The sequence below is a fragment of the Panthera leo genome, chromosome D4 (assembly GCF_018350215.1).
Source record: "Panthera leo isolate Ple1 chromosome D4, P.leo_Ple1_pat1.1, whole genome shotgun sequence".
Lineage (NCBI taxonomy): Eukaryota > Metazoa > Chordata > Mammalia > Carnivora > Felidae > Panthera > Panthera leo.
Window position 1 is genome coordinate 76,246,567 of NC_056691.1, and position 13,469 is coordinate 76,260,035.

Consider the following 13,469-nt stretch of genomic DNA (forward strand, 5'->3'; position numbering starts at 1 on the left):
TCCCTTTATCTTCTCTCATCTGCAACATAATTTTCTTAAATATTCCTTTAAATACTTTTAGGACCACGTCAAATAGTGCTATCAGCTTTACTTTAACTGTCAAACATAATGTAGAAAACTCAAGAAAACAAGGAAGGTCTATTGCATTTACCCATGTTTGTGCTGTATTCTTTCTTCCTTCCCAATGTTCCAAGACTCCTTCTTCTATCATTCCTTTCTGTTTGGAGAACTTCCTTTAGCCAGTTTTTAAAAAAGGTCTAACGGCAACTAATTCTCTAAGTTTTCCTTCATATGAGAATGTGTTGATTTCTCCTTCATTCCTAAAAGATATTCCACTGGGCATAGGATTCTGAGTTGACAGTTTTGGGTTTTTTTTTTTTGTTTTTGTTTTTGTTTTTGTATCCAACACTTATAAAATGCTGTGCCACTTGCCTCTGGCCTCCTGGTTTCTCAAGAGAATCCCACCATCATTCAAATTGTGTTTTTCCATACAAATCAAACCACACTCAGATATCACCTCACGCCAGGCAGAGTGGCCAAAATGAACAAATCAGGAGACTATAGATGCTGGAGAGGATGTGGAGAAATGGGAACCCTCTTGGACTGTTGGTGGAATGCAAATTGGTGCAGCCACTCTGGAAAACAGTGTGGAGGTTCCTCAAAAAATTGAAAATAGACCTACCCTATGACCCAGCAATAGCACTGCTAGGAATTTACCCAAGGGATACAGGAGTACTGATGCATAGGAGCACTTGTACCCCAATGTTTATAGCAGCACTCTCAACGATAGCCAAATTATAGAAAGAGCCTGAATGACCATCAACTGATGAATGGATAAAGAAATTGTGGTTTATATACACAATGGAGTACTATGTGGCAATGAGAAAAAATGAAATATGGCCCTTTGTAGCAACATGGATGGAACTGGAGAGTGTTATGCTAAGTGAAATAAGCCATACAGAGAAAGACAGATACCATATGGTTTCACTCTTATGTGGATCCTGAGAAACTTAACAGAAACCCATGGTGGAGGGGAAGGAAAAAAAAAAGAGGTTAGAGTGGAAGAGAGCCAAAGCATAAGAGACTCTTAAAAACTGAGAACAAACTGAGGGTTGATGGGGGGGTGGGAGGGAGGGGAGGGTGGGTGATGGGTATTGAGGAGGGCACCTTTTGGGATGAGCACTGGGTGTTGTATGGAAACCAATTTGACAATAAACTTCATATATTGAAAAAACAAAACAAAACAAAAAAAACAAAATGTGTTTTTCCAGTAGATAAAATATCATTTCTTTCTCCTTGCTTTCAAGATTTTTTCCTTGAAAAACTGAAATTTGACTATGATTGTTGGTGTGGATTTCTTTGTGTCTATCCTGGAGTTTGCTCAAGCTTTTCAAATATGTATATTTATGCATTTTACCAAATTTGAGATGTTTCCAGCCATTATTTCTTTTTTTTAAATATGAAATTTTTTATGATTTTTTTTTATGATGGCCATTTTTATGATGGCTATTTTAACATATTTGTCATCAAATTCCAATATCTCTGCTATCTTCATAGTAGCATCTATTGGCCATCTTTTTTTGCATTTGGTTTGAGATCTTTCAGGTTCTTGGTATGACAAGTGATTCTCAATGGAAACCTGGACAACTTGGTGCATTATGTTATGTTATTATGTTTTAACTCTGTATCTTATTTAAACTTTATATTTTATCTGGATTTCTCTAACACTGTTCCAATAGTGGAAAGTGGAGGCATACCTCATTACTACCAGGGGAGGTAGAATCCCAGTTTCCCCACTTGGCCTTCTTGGACACCATTGGCCACCAATGCAGCAAAGACAGGGGAGGATCGCCTTACCAGATGGTATCAGTCTGATAACAATGGAAGTCTAGCTTCCTACTTGGCCTTTATTAGAATAGGTTGGGAACGGGCCATGTTATTTCTATGATGTTTGGCTAGAGTGATTATTGTCTGAAGACTTTCTGTTTTCATAGGCTTCCTTTTTCTTGGGACTTTGGCTGAGAAGAGAAGGCTTTGGGTTTGGGGTTTTGTTTTTGTGTTTTTTTGTCTTTAAATATTGGAATTTCTGATTTGTTGGCTCCTTCAGCTCTAAGCTTGGGATATATGAGGCAAAAAGCAAACTCAAGGTGTAGGGGCCACCATATCTTTCCTTGGGCCCCCCATGTTCCTAGCTGGTCTCCCTTTTCGCTACCTTTTATAGACTTAGGTTTGTTTTTTATGTAACCTCCAGCATTTCTAGCTGTATTTAGCAGGAGAAAGACATCTATTTCCCAATGCCTGTTTTCCACAGTACTAAGAATGTTTACATTTTTAAAGTTTTTTTTTAAGGAAGAACATGAGACAAAAAAAAAAAAAAGACCACATGTGGCTTGCAAAGCCTAAAATATTTACTACATGGTTCTTTATACACAAAAGTTGTTGACCCCTGACTTTAGCCATGGGAAGGCATCTTGAGTTGATTCTAAGTACAACTGGAAGGCACTGAAGGTTGTGAAGTGATCTGGTGTGGTACTTTGAAGAGATTACTGAAGTCAGTGCATTCAGTTATCTGTAAGCACTTTCTTAGAGCTCACAAAAGAAGCCTTGGGAGGCAGACTCTGTGGGGCTAAAAGTGGGCAGAAGAAAAGGGGCAGGTCTATATCATAATAACCTCATTCCTTAGAAGGCTGCTCTTTTGCCAGAAGGTTTTCAGTAAGTGCATGAGAAACCCAGACCAGCTGACCTCCAGAACTTCACAGCCTCCATTCTGCCCCACCTCAGGCGAGGACCCACAGGAACACCCTGGGCCTGAGTCCCTGAGCCTTAAAGTCTTGAGGATCTGAGTGGGGGAGTGTTACAGGGGATTCTTGGCTGTTCCTGCAACAGACTGGCCTTGCCTTTCTCCTCCCAGCCCCCTCTTCCATCCCCTGTGCCTTCTTTCTCTCCTTCCCCGCCCGTTTTCAACATCACCAAGCCATTTGTTTCTGTTTGTAATTATGCATTTTAATGTTCATTAATTATGGAATGCAAATTGCTTCAAGTGCAAAATTGTCATGAGCTGCTCCACCACCCCACCCCCAGGTCTAGAAGGTAGACCAGCTGTTCTGAGCAGAAGGAAAAACAACCAACTTACAAGACAGAATAACTTTTCCCGGGGGCTGATGGACTCATATGACAAATAAACCTGGGGAATCTCCAGACTGGTGCTGAAGAAAGAACCCTGCCCCTCCCTTGGGCCCTGTGGGGCATCAGTGTGGCATCATCCTTCTCTTCTGCAACCTTGGGCTTGAGAGACAGTGTGGGATAATAGAAAGAACTCCAGCCTCAGACCCAGACTCTTACTCACTGTCACCTGTGCTAGTCATGTTTCTCTGACCCTCAGTTTCCCCATCTGGAAAACCTTTCTCAAAGTGGGTGTGGAAGGCAAACAGGATGATGGAGACAAATAGCCAAAGCCTAGCAAGCCCTCAATAAATAAACGCATGTGAATAAGGATCTCCAGAGAGCTGAGTTTTGGGTCTGCCTTGCCTCTCTCTTAACTGGCTGGGTGGCTTCAGGCAAGCACATCTGCCTCTCTGAGTCTGTTTCCTATACTGTAAAAAGAAGACAGTGGACAACAGGAAGCTGGAGACGTCTCTTAGCACTGAGCTGCTTGGGCTTATTTTCTTTTATTTAATTAAAAAAATTTTTAATTGAATATTTTACTGGGGGGAGGGACAAAGAGAGAGGGAGACAGAATCTGAAGCAGGCTCCAGGCTCTGAGCTGTCGGCACAGAGCTCAATGCAGGGATTGAACCCACAATCCGTGAGATCATGACCAGAGCCAAAGTCAGACACTTAACTGACTGAGCTACCCAGGTGCCCAGAGCTGCTTGGTTTTTTTGCTAAAGCAACTATGAGTTGTGAAAAGGAGAGAAGCAGCTCTAAACTATTTCCGAAGGAAGTGGAGAATCCCCTGTGAATTGACTGAGCATGTCTTAAGACACCACCAGGACGACTCCCACCTGCCGAACTACGGGCAAAGCCTTGTCCTCCTCCAAGGGCTCAGCAAGTATCTGATTTCTCTCATCACTAGTGCAAACAAAACAACAGTCCTTCCTCCTAGGACAAGAGCCGCCTCCTCCTAATAGCACTGCCTCATCAGATCATGGTCAAGATTACATAAGACAATGCAAAAGCAGTAATACCATTCATGAACGACAGGCTGAACACAATGTCAGCCATATAGGATCCTACTCCTCCTGTGAGTGAAATCTGCCACTTCCCACCTGTGTGCCCTGGATTCCCTGTTTCCACATCTCCACACTGGAGAGAGAGTCCCTCCTACCCCCCTGCGCTTCTGAGCAAATGAAACCATATCACATGCCTGACACATGTCTGACCCAATGGCAGGTGCTCAGAAAATGGTAAACTGCTATTTGGATCCCTTGTGACTTTCCCCCAAAAGGAAATACATTCAGGAAGCAATGGAAGAGGGCTGCATGCAGGCAGAGGGAAAGGAGACTGTTGCCATGGGCAGTTTTTACTATTCTCAGCAATGCTAAGGTAGGACCAGCATCATCATGCTCATTTTGCAGATGAGCAAACTAAAGCCCAGAAAGGTCACATGACTTGCCTGAGGTTACACAGCAAGTAAGAGGCAGACTCCGCCTACCTCTGGAGGTCCCCTGATTGTAAAAAAGGGGTCCTTTCTCCCTGCTCCACATGAAGGTGGACTGTCCGTGATGTCACAAGTGGTTCAGACTGGCCAGGGCTACACAAGAATTCTGAGAGCTTTGTAGGAAGGTCACTATGATGGACTATGAAGGGACACAAAGGGGCTGGTGGCAGCAGTCCTGGAGGTGCAGATCAGATACAGCATCCCTAGGAGGGTGGGAAGCAATGAAGGAAATGAGATGGTTATTTCTACCAGGTGCTAGATTTTTCCCATATGCCATCTCCTGAAATCCTCACAGCAAAACTCAGGGGCACTGGTAAGACACCCTCTTTCTGCAGGTAAGGTTACAGAGGACCACGCTAACTAAGCGAGTGCCGCGGAGCCCTTCAGTGCCGACCATCCCTTTGACTAGAAGCTGAGTGGGCTGGGCTGCCCGTGTCCCAGGAGGCCTCCGGGTGACTGCCTGGAAAGGGGGTGTGCAGGGAAGACCCTGCCATCCCCCATCCCCCGCACCTCTCCCTCCTCCACCTCAATCTGTCAACAAGGCCAGCTAGCCCATCTATTACTGCAGACATTGATTTGGACAACCAAGCCGGCCGAGAGCCCATAATTACGGGGAGTTTTAATCAACTCATGCCAATTCAGCCGTCGCTCAATTTGATGCGGACATGGAGGAAAGGGGCGGGCATGCATAAAAGGATTATGGGGATCGATCGTGCCTGATGGAGGACTGCAGCTGCAGGCACCCCCAGGGGCTTCAGGCCCGAGTGGAGGAGTCCCCGGGAGAGCTCCCAGGCACGCTGCCCAAACCACAACCTTGCATCATCTGTCCCTCCACCTGGATGTGGAAACCGTGTAGGCAGACGCCCAAGGGTGTCTGCGGTGAAGGGGCAGAGAGAACGAGAGGGAGGGAGAGGATCCCCAGCAGGCCCCCCACTGTCAGTGCAGAGCCTGATGCGGGGCTCGATGCCATGAACCGTGAGATCATGACGTGAGCTGAAATCAAGAGTCGACGCTTAACCGACTAAGCCACCCAGGCACCTCTTTATGTGTCTTCATTTTAAAATGGACCTGATAATAACTAACTAACTCCTGGGTTTGCTGGGACTTCTCAGTGCCATCATGGACAGATACTTATGTGGAAGTTCTTACTTCCTTCTGATTGGCCCGGAGTCAGCAAGCCTCATTTTCACTTCTCTCCTAGGTTAAGGATTCTTCCCAGCACAAACGTCATTCTGCCATGGAGGATGGTTTCTGGCTCACAGTCTGTCTCCCCAGGAGCCTGTGGGCTATTTGAGGAGAGAGTGTAAGACACACAGCTTCCTCTTTTCGGCCCAGTCCCGGTGCCCAGCACAGGGGACGAAGACGCTGGCGTGGCCTTCGGCATCAGGCAGGTCTGGACTGGAATCCCTCCGGATTGCCACTCACTAGCCGTGTAATGCTAGCCAGTCACATCGTCAACACTTCGAGACTCAATTCCCTCAATGTAAACGGAGACTAATTACACATATTCAGCGGAATTGCCACGGGGAAAACGAGTCAGACAACCGATGTCCCTAGCACAGAGCCTGGTATGTGATAAAATGTCAACCATTATAAAAGTTGTTATTGTGATCATCGTCGCTTGAATATTTGATACCCGGTAAATATTTCTGGAATGCAAGAAAATGTCAATTATGTTGCTTAGTTCTGTCTTGAGTTCCTGTGAAACACCAATAGGCCATTCTCCCCACACGCCTGCCATCTGTGCAGCATTCAACAAACACTCACTGGAGACATGAGAGAGGAAATTGGCGTGCTCTGGGTGCCTACTGTGAGCCAGACGCTACACGACGTGTTCTCCTTAGCCTGCTTTGCTCAAGACCCACAATTCTAAATTTTTTTTAACATTTATTCATTTTTCAGAGTAAGAGAGACAGAGCATGAGTGGGGGAGGGGCAGAGAGGGAGAGAGATACAGAATCCAAAGCAGACCCCAAGCTCTGAGCTGTCAACACAGAACCACATGCGGGGCTCGAACTCACGGACCGCGAGATCATGACCTGAGCTGAAGTTGGACACTTAACCGACTGAGCCACCCAGGCGCCCCTCAAGACCCATAATTCTATGGGCTTACTATTATTCAGTCCGATTTTGCAGAAGAGAAAAGAGGCTTTGAAGCCAGAGTGCTTTTCCTATGTCACTTACGCTTTCTAGGAATGGAAGCAGGGTGTAGGCACAGGTATGTGTGGCTCTAAACCCATGCTCTCTGCACCACACAACTCATTTCTGATGGAGACACGAAGAAAGAGAAGGGGTGGCAGTCCTTGACCTCCAAGAGAATCAGACCCACTGGAGGCACTGGGGAAACCCCCAGAGGGAGGCAAATCACGGCTCAAGATGGTTTATGCTCAAGAATAGTCCTAAAGGGTGCCTGGGTGGCTCAGTCGGTTATGCATCTGACTTTGGCTCAGGTCATGATCTTGTGGTTTGTGGGTTTGAGCCCCACATCGGGCTCTGTGCTGACAGCCTAGAGCCTGAAGCCTGCTTCAGATTCCATGTCTCCCTCTCTCTCTGCCCCTCCCCTGCTCGCAGTCAGTTTCTTTCTGTCTCCCAAAAATAAATAAAAAATGTTTAAAAAATCAAGAATAATAGTGAGATGGCACTGGTGCTGAAAAACACGGCTGGGTTTGCTGGCACCCATCCAGTTCATGGCCAGCCATCCGAATTTATTATGAGCACCCATCTTTCCCATTAGAGGAACACATGAACACAGTTAGGAGACACTGATTACAGTCCCTGCTTTGGGCAATTCTCTTCCCTTCTCTTGCCTCAAGCTTCCTATCTGCTCTGAGAAAGGTGGCAGCTGGTTTCCACGGACCTTACAGCTTGGACATCCTATGGTTCTCTGCAAGAGGCTCACAGAAACGCCAAGGGAGGTCAGAAGGTATGTTCTGGTAGTGGGTAGAACCTGCGCTGGGGAACCATGGAGAAGGGCTGCTCTTGTGGGAGTGGCCCAAGGATATTGTTTGCAGCCAAGCCTGACAGCCGCTTTCAACGGCTGGCCGTCCTTCTACCTGGAGTCATAAAGCCTTCTGCCTCCCTCTGGAGTTCCCCAGGACACCACGTGGAGTAGGGGTTCAGTTCAGCAAATGCCTATTCAAAGCTGACTCTCCTCCAGGCCATCAAGTTTACAGAGCCTTAGCCCAGCCTTCAAAAAGCATCTGGTCCAACACAGGGAGAGGAATAAGTCATAACATTCTTATAGTCCTTGGAGATTTTTAATATGGTACAAATAAGCACAGAGAGCAGAGGGAAGAAGAGAACAGAGAACACTTTCCCAAGAAAATTCTCCAGGAGTCCTGTCAAATGTTTATTCAATAACTGTCTAGTAAGGAAAATAAATAGCCTTTGTATAGTTAATCAATAATAGTAATAGCTGGGGGGGCGCCTGGGTGGCTCAGTCGGTTAAGTGTCCGACTTCGGCTCAGGTCACGATCTCATGGTCCGTGAGTTCAAGCCCCGTGTCGGGCTCTGTGCTGACAGCTCAGAGCCTGGAGCCTGTTTCGGATTCTGTGTCTCCCTCTCTCTCTGACCCTCCCCCATTCATGCTCTGTCTCTCTCTGTCTCAAAAGTAAATAAACATTAAAAAACAATTAAAATTACTAAAAAAAAAATAATAATAGCTGGGGGCACCTAGGTGGCTCAGTCGGTTAAGCGTCTCTTAGTTTCGGCTCAGGTCATGATCTCACAGTTTGTGAGTTTGAGCCCCATATTGGGCTCTGCACTGGCAGCGTGGAGCCTGCTTAGGATTCTCTCTCTCTCTCTCTCTCTCTCTCTCTCTCTCCCTGTCCCTCCCTTGTTCGCTCTCTCTCCCTTTCTCTCTCAAAATACATAAACTTAAAAAGTAAGTACTAGCTAACAATAGTTCTCACCATGTGCCAAGTACTATTCTAAATGTGTTAGGGATATTAACTCATAGTGTTAACGACACCCTGGTGGTAAAGGTACTATTATTCTCGTTTTTCAGAAGAGAAAACCGAGGCACAGCCAGCTTCAGTAACTTGTCCGAAGACCTGAGCAAGTAGGCGGCACAGCCGGCCATCAAGTCATGCTATGTTGCCTTTCAGGTGGCTGAGGTTTCTAAAGTCCTTCTCCAAGCATTCTATCATTCCAGCCTCAGGTGACTGCCAGACAGACTCAGCTCCTGGTTGGAAGAAGAGAACCCCATGGTGCAAGACGTAAGGGGCCTTCCCTGCGTCACACAGTGAGCACCTAGGGCGGAGCTGAGGTTCAGCAGGCCTGCACCATTCCGAAGCTGCACCTTCCGGGCTAACGGCAAGACCCAGTGAAGGAGCCCTCTGCTACCGAGACGGGGCTCGAGCCCCCTTCCCCTGGGTCAGGCGCTTTGTGGTGCCAGGGTGCTGGAGGGAAGCAGACATGGATCATGCACTCCCTCAATGCCCGGCACGTCATTCCAGCTCCCCAGCTCCTCAGAAAAGGGTATATACTGTTATTGTCAGCACTCACAAATGGGAAAGTAAGGCTTGCAAAGGAGAGATGACGTTGCTTCAGGTCAACATTATAGATGCTCCAATTTCTTCTAGTTTTAAGAAGACCCATGTCCCTGTTCTCCCTGTGAGTGGCACAGAGCCAAGAGAATTTTGACAACGTTTGCATGCTACAGACTGATGTGCAGGGCAGCACTGGCAAAAATGGCTTTCCAACATCATCTGAGCACTGACTGCCGAGCCAGGTCCCACATTAAGCGCTGAACGCACGCTGACTCGGTCCCTCCTCAAAGCAGACCTAGGTGGTGGATGCTATTACCAAGCTTACTTATCAGATGGGGAATCTGAGACGCAGCGAGGTTCATGAGCATGCCCAAGGTCACACAGCCAGTAAGCGGCAGACCCAGGAAAGGAGGCCCCAGGGTCTGTTTCCTTAAGCCTTGGGCTAGGCCTCCTCCCATAACAACCACGTAAGGTAGGTCCTATTAGTTTACTCATTTTTTGATATTGGGAGACTAAGACTCAACATGGTTTAAAGCAACCTATGTCAGTATATAGTAAGTGGCAGAGCCAGGATTTGAACCCCGCAGACCCTGGTCCCAAAGAACTCCTTCTCCCCCGCTACTATGCCTACTAGTGAGCTAGAGATCCGGGGGCCAGGCTTCTGTCAGGACAGGCTGAAGACATGGTCTTTTCGATGGCTGCTAGGTTTTGCTGGCTCATTCCCTTCCCCATCCTTTGTAACTAAAAACTCTATTCGCAGCTTGCGGCTGTGTCCTCACACCGCACCTTCTCATCGATCACCCGGACTCTGCGTGAGAAATGATTTTATAAGCTAGTTGGCTTTGAAAAGCATGGAGCAGCAGCCATTGAACATATGCTTCTGTGGGTATATATTTATTCAGCGTATGTTGAGTGTAATTTTGGGCGGTTTGCATATTTTATTTTTTTGTTGTTGCAGAGAGCAATTTAAGAGAACGAAGAAAAAAAAAATCTACCCCTGAATGGAGACAGATGCCATAGATGTTAGACCCTGAGGTTCAGAGTCCAGTGTTTTGGGAGTGGTGGGGGGGGGGGTGAGAGGAAACTCAAGCCAAGAATTAAGGACCAGCAGTGACCCTCTCCCATCCCTGCCACCTACAGCAAGCACTAGCTAGCCAGCCTCACTGCAGGTGCTTCAAGTCTTTATTTTCAAGCCCTCCCCAGCAGCCTATCTGACTCTGCCCCTAGCTGCTATGTACTGAGTACTATAAATATCATCCAGACCCAGGGCTACGTGCACACCACCCACCTAACTCTCCAGGAAATCCCACGTGGAGGTGCTGCTGTGCATATAAGAATATTAATACATCATTACTCAGTGTCATTAACGAGTACAACAGGGATCTGTGCAGCAGGAAGCTTGACCCCAGACCAGTGCTCCCTCAAAGTTACTAGAGCCCTTCAGATTTGGGTTCCGATCCCAAGGCCTCCAATCCCAACGTGACCCCAGATCAGCGATCCATCAAGGTGACGGGAGCCCTTCGGATTTGGGACCTGATCCCAAGGCCGCCAAACCCAACATGAGTGGCACTGCACGCACGCTACTCCCCTTCCTGGGTTGGCTTCTACACTCGCAGAATGCGGATGGCGATGCCATTTGGCTGGTGTGCTGTGTGGATTCCAAGATCCAAAGTTACACTTAAAAGCTCAAAAGACATTGGTTCTCTTTCTCTCTCTACCCCCACCCCTTGCCTAAAAGGTTCTCCTCTCACCCGAGATGAACTCAGGATGTAACATTTAAAGATATGCCTTAGAAGAAGCCTGCATGGTTTGGACCAGCTGCGGGGGGAGGGGGGGATTTATGCTCGTGTGGGTGCCAAAAACTCAAAGGACAGGAAGAAGCAGGTCCAGGCCCGAGTCTACACCAGAGGGAATCTTTCAGAAAGGAGAAAGTTTACCCTGCATATGTGCTAAAAAGAGGCATCCACATGTGATTTTGCATGGTGGGATCTGAAATATCAATTTCTGGCTAGGTAAATCGACTGAGCTCTTTGTTAGCCAGGACGCAACTCACCCCTGTGACTTTGGAGCCTAGCAGAGGACCCCACCCCAGGAGGGACTTAGGTGATGCATCCTGAATGCAGCTAAAATTTGAATGAAACTGTGGACCAGCTGATAACCACTTTTTGCTTCAACTGAAAGAGAAGATTAGTTTTACCTAGCTTAGTGAAATGTGCTGAAGGCCAGAGAATTCATCACCGAAAAGCAAAAATAAAATAAAATTGTGGTTCTAGGTACATATAAATGGGGAAACTACATGGAAAAGATAAGGGACTTGATTATCATAAAAGTCAGGGCTGCGGCTACTTATAGAGGGGGAGAAAGGGCTAAAACGGGAAATGGAGTCCCAGCAAGTGTGTTAAGAAGGGGCTTCTGGAATGCAGGCAGTAGTCGAAGTTTTGACCTGGGTGGTGAATAGATAGGTATCACATAATTACTACATTTATTTATTTACTTACTTATGAGAGAGAGGGGGGAGGGACAGGAGGGGGAGAAAGAAAAAGAGAGCAGGGGAGGGGCAGAAAGAGAGAAAAAATCTTAAGCAGGTTTTATTTTCAGTGTGGAGCCCAACGTAGGGCTCAATTCCATGCCCTTGGGATCATGACCTGAGCAGAAATCAAGAGTCAGATGCTCAACGGACTGAGCCATCCGGGAGACTTGCATAATTTAATTACTATCGATGAAACTGCATGTGATGTTTGACACATTTCTCTCTCTCTCTCTCTCTCTCTCTCTCTCTCTCTCTATATATATATATATATATATATATATATGTATGTACATATGTATGTATATATGTGTGTGGGTGTGTGTGTGTGTATATATATACATATATATATACACATATATATGTGTGTGTATATGTGTATATATATATGTATATATATACACACACACACACACCCACACACACTAATAGAAAGAAAATACAAAAATACCAAATTGTTAATGGTGATTGTTGGAGATGACATGACTGTGGGTGATATTTTTCCTCCTTCTTCTTTCTCTGTATTCTAAATATCCTTACATGTATATATAATGCCTTTATAATTGAAAAAGGGAAAGCAAGTTTATAGCTGAAATGCCTCATTATCTAAACAAGGCGACAACAAAATCGTGGAGGTTGGTTACAGTGCTGCTGCCTAGAATCCCACCATATGGAGGCCTCCGTCTTCTCCCTAAGGTTTACTGTGTGTGCAAGAACAGCTCTCCTGGGGGAGTGGGGGGAGGAGCACAGGTGCCATTGACTATCATACAGGCTGATCTTCAGTCTCCCCTCTCCAGACCCAAGCACAGCTTCAACTTGTGGACTGTTGGGGGGAAAGAAGGAGCCCCAGACAAAATTAAGCTCAAATCTCAGAATCTGTAAAAAGCAGAAGAGGCTCAGCTAAGAACACACAAGTAGAACCATGTTGAGGAATAGGGTCATTTTATTACCTAGGTCTGTACCATCCCCATGACAGTGGGCTTCTAAGATCGCTTTTCCTTACAATGACGGCAAGAAAAATTCTTGAAGATCAATGAAAGCCAGAAAAAGATCCCATGCATGATAATGTGATTTATAATAAGAAATATGTATATTTTTATCTTCATCCTCATTTCTAGACAGAGTTCTCAAAACCCTTGGCATTTCCTTAAGTGATGAGAGCAAACAAGGTTTCTTAGTGTTTATAACAAGCTCCTTTCAATCACATCTGAACTTATGTTAATGAGGTGATTTTTGGAAAGAACCTAATGTTGGGGTCTGCTGGTTGCCAGGGGGAACCAACCAGGTGATTAGAAGGCTGGGACCTTCAGGATCCCGTAAGAGGAAGAAGGGGCTGGAAGTTACATCAGTTGCCAGTAGCCGACAATGTAAGCAATTATGCCTATGTAATGAGGCTTCCGTAAAAACCCAGAAGGATGGCGTTTGGAGAGCTTCTGAGATAGTACACACATGGAGGTGAAGAAGGGGCATGCAAGTTCCATGCTTCTTTCCCTGCACCTTGCCCTATGTACCTCTTCACCTGGTTGTCCATCTGTATCCTTTATAATATCCTTTACAATAAACTGGTAAACAGAAGTCAGTGTTTCTCTAGCTTTGTGAGTCACTCAAGCAAATTAATCGAATCCAAAGAGGGGGTCATGAGAACCTACCATCTATACCTGGTCAATCAGAAGGACAGGCTTACAAGCTGGACCTGTGACTGGTCTCTGGAATTGGGGGGCAGTCTTATAGATGTGACTCTGTAACTTATGGGATCTGATGCTATCTCCAGGTGCACAGTGTCCAAGTTTAGT

General features: G+C 46.1%; 1 protein-coding gene and 1 long non-coding RNA gene across 2 annotated transcripts in view; one reads left to right on the forward strand and one right to left on the reverse strand.

The window, feature by feature from the left end:
• Positions 1-13,469, reverse strand: part of ASTN2 (astrotactin 2) — an 874,784-nt gene that overhangs the window by 332,450 nt on the left and 528,865 nt on the right. The window lies entirely within an intron of this gene.
• On the forward strand, positions 7,494-13,251 carry LOC122204746. The gene is made up of 3 exons (XR_006195771.1): positions 7,494-7,582; positions 8,666-9,621; positions 12,948-13,251. It is a non-coding gene; the product is annotated as an uncharacterized LOC122204746 (long non-coding RNA).